We start from the raw sequence: 3,581 nt of genomic DNA, 5'->3' as shown, positions 1-3,581 counted from the left end.
CCTGGAGAGGACCAGGGGCTGCTTGCTGGAGGTTTTTAATGACTTGGGGAAAGGCTTAAATATCCCTCCATTATGGTAATCCATCCCAGGGGCAAACCACACACGAGTATTATGGATTTATTTTATTTTTCTATCCTTGCAAACGTAATACTCAGCTTATTAGAATATAAAAAATATACTGTCAAATTTAAAAATTACATGGATGAAGAAAATCACCAGTGACATCATATCATGTGTGTTATAGTTGTATTAACTATATTGACTATATTAACTATATTGATGATATTGAGTTAATAATATGTTGTATAACTATATATTAAAAAGGCAAGACACTGCAACTTATTTCGGAGAAAATAATTATGTTGGCAAACCCCAAATTGTACATTGAAAATGGGTCCTAGAAAAAGAAGATTTAATTCACACTGGACTAGAGGTTAGCTTCTGTTTCCAGCCATGTGCTATTTAAAGAATTAGACATCATGAATAATATAGGAAATAAGAGGAATAGTCTAAAGATGATATTTTGATTAGGAAAGAGTGTTTAAGGTTTAAGATTTTTTTTAAGGGAAATTGCCTTATTACAATAAGATAAAGTTATATTTCCTTCTTTCCTTCCTTCCTTTCTTCATTTTAACTGTTTTTATTTTGGATATTTGACCTCTAAGCTGAGATGACTGAAAATGCCTCCTCTGGGCAGCAACCTTTTTGAAAGACTTTTTCTCCCTCCCTAAGGGCTATTTGTCTCTTGGAGGCATTGTCTACATTACTCACCAAGAGGCAAGCATTTGTCCTTGCACTAAATGCTGACATCTCCTGTTAAGAGGGAAACTGCAAAGGAGAAGAATTGAAGGTCAATATGTTTATTTTGCTCTCAAGCGCATTGATGTACATTTGTGTATTGGGGCAGGGGAGTGGAGCTTGGGAGTGGAGCTTGAGAGTGGGCCAGTGGAGAAGGGTGAATACTTCGTGATGCTGTCTACCTATGGGCTTATGAAGTTTATAGCTGCATTAGGGGGACAAGCATTACCATTAACATGAGGAGTCAAGCAGACCTCAATTGCAAAAGCTTCCAGCCATTCACATTGAGCAATAGGTAAATGATACACATTATTGCATTCACCCCTTCTCCCTCCCCTGTTCAAGCTAATTGGAAATTTCAATCCATTCCAGAGAAGTAACACAACTGTCAATCATTTTCCCTGGTACAAATCTTCCAGGAGGTAGAAAGTGGAATACACCTAGCAACAGAGCTCAAGCACTAGCCCATGTGTCTTAGATTTAATAGCTGATCATTAGCTGGATTGAGGCCAAGAGGCAGTTCACAAATTTGCTGCACATGAGAATCACCTGGGGAGCTCTGCAAACTCCCGGAGCCCAGGCTCCTCCCTAGACCTATGAAATCAAAAGCTCTGGGGCTGGGACCCAGGCACCAGTGTTTTTTTTTTTTTTTAAAAGCTTTTTAGGTAATTCAAATGAGCAGCAGAGTCTGAGAACCAGCCCAATAAGGGGAACAAACATTTCACACAGATAAAGTGGAAGCAATTCATATGTTAAAAGGACATGAATATATATGAATATAGATATACATATATTTCTTTTTTTCTCTTTATTCTGTTTGTGTTTCAAATAGACTTTTTTTTTTCCCTTTTCTTTTTCTTACTTTCTTTTTTTTTTTCCTGAGGAAAGCTTTATTGTTTCCATTTGGTCCAAGGCTTGGGAGAGGGCTCCAGGGTTAAAAAGCTCCATGGGGCTGCAGGCAGAACCTGTGACTCCACAGGAGCTCTTCACAGGCTGCTGGGCTTCAGAGGCTCTTGGTCGTGCTTGAGGGTCAGCTTTTCAGAGAGATTCTCGCCCAGCCCCGCCTGCGGACCAGCCAGCCTGCGGAGGTTGGTCAGGTGGTCGCCCATCTTCTTGCTGAGTTGCAGCGGCTCCTCCAGGAAGCGGCTCTCCAGGAGGTCACAGAGGCGCGAGCCCGCGCGGCACAACGCAGGGCCCGCAGACGCAAAAGCGCCCGGTTCAGGTGCTTCTCCCTGAGGATGGCGGCCTCCACAGCGTCCTGGGTCTTACCCCACTCGTCCTGAGAAGGCTTCCGCACGTCCTGGGGGAGGGCGCGGCCGCAGCACTGGTTTTGCATTTTCAAGAGACTCCGGGCGCCCTCACGCTTCTCCTTGGCCAGCTGGCGAAAAAAAGTGGCCCACGCCCTCCAGCGTCCCATTGTCGTGGTCGAAATAGAAGCCCAGAGACAGGTGAGTGTCCGTAGATGCCAGTTGAACAGGTAGGGGACAGCGGCCTTCACTTTGGTGAAGTAATTCCGACGAATCTGGGAGCTTGTAGTGGATCAGTAATAAGGAGCTAAGCTCAAAAAATGGTGTTAGCAGGTCTCAGAGGCCGAGGATAGCTGAGTGGCTCATTCCAAAGGCTGCGACTGGAAAAAAGGTTGGAGGGTGGTCCGAGGCTGGAGCAAGGGGTGTCCTTGGGTCTGTTCCGTCCAAACACTGTTGAAGCCAGAAATAGATCTACAGGACCCTTGAGCACACTGCCTCAAATAGGCTTTGATATAAATGAACAAGAAGTGCAACCAAGGGCAAAGCTTACCCTTCCCCCCACCAAAATAGTTGGCGATGCTAGAATCCAGATCTGGGAAGGGATTCTTCCATTGCCTTAACACAGGAGCCACTAGAACAGTGGTTCTCAAAGTATGGTCCCCTTGTAACCAAGCAGACCCTATGGGGCCTTACTGGGACAGACCTCTCCCCCATATCCCCTGCCGTGGTAGTTCCTCTCTGAAGCACTCAGAGAATAGTATCTCATGCATATTTCCTGAGTTTTCAGATGCTAAAACCACCGCCAAATGGAAGAAATTAACTGCTTAATGCTCCTGAGCACGTAGCCCCCGATCTTCTGGTGCCTGAGGATTGATAATGTTAATTGTCATGTTACCTCAACCAATCAGAGAATTGTGCACGAGTTTATCACATACCCTGGGACGCCGTCCCTCATGTGGCCTTTAAAAATGCTTTGCCGAAACCCTTTGGGGAGCTCGGGATGTTTTTTGGAGCCCGAGCCGCCCCTCTCCTTGCTCGGCCCTGCAATAAACCTTTCTCCGCGCCAGACTCTGACGTTTTAGGTTTGCTTGGCCTCGGTGTGCTTCAGGCACGTGAACTTGCGTTTGGTAGCAACCTGACCAGCTTTACCAGCACCCCTGATAATGTGTTAGACGTTCACGTTTTAGGGCCCTGTCCCAACCCTGTGGAATCAGCAGCTCAGATTGGGCTCAGCGATCTCTGGGATAACAATCCCTCCAGGTGATTTTCATTCACCTTAAAGCTAGAAAATATCTGCTTTGGGAGAGGACCAAAGCATCGACCACCGGGTGAAGGGGAGTGGCACCTGGAAAAGATTTAGACTAGCTAAGCAAGTACAGCAGCATTTGCCGTGGTGGTAATGGAGACTGCCTTTTCTCCACTGGTTGGCAGAGACTAGTATCTGGGAGCAGTGGCAGGGTTATTTAGGATGTTTTACGTTTCAATGTAGAGTGACCGCTGTCCTGGTTTGGCAGGGACTTCCCCTGTGTGAGCACT

The 3,581-nt window shown here is 45.9% G+C and overlaps 1 pseudogene; it reads right to left on the bottom strand.

The window, feature by feature from the left end:
• Positions 1-1,784: 1,784 nt before the first annotated feature.
• LOC130844329 (ferritin light chain-like) lies at positions 1,785-3,000 on the bottom strand (annotated as a pseudogene).
• Between the last annotated feature and the right edge of the window lie 581 nt (positions 3,001-3,581).

Source organism: Hippopotamus amphibius, chromosome 2 (assembly GCF_030028045.1).
Source record: "Hippopotamus amphibius kiboko isolate mHipAmp2 chromosome 2, mHipAmp2.hap2, whole genome shotgun sequence".
Classification (NCBI taxonomy): domain Eukaryota; kingdom Metazoa; phylum Chordata; class Mammalia; order Artiodactyla; family Hippopotamidae; genus Hippopotamus; species Hippopotamus amphibius.
This window is presented reverse-complemented; position numbering and strand designations above follow the sequence as displayed.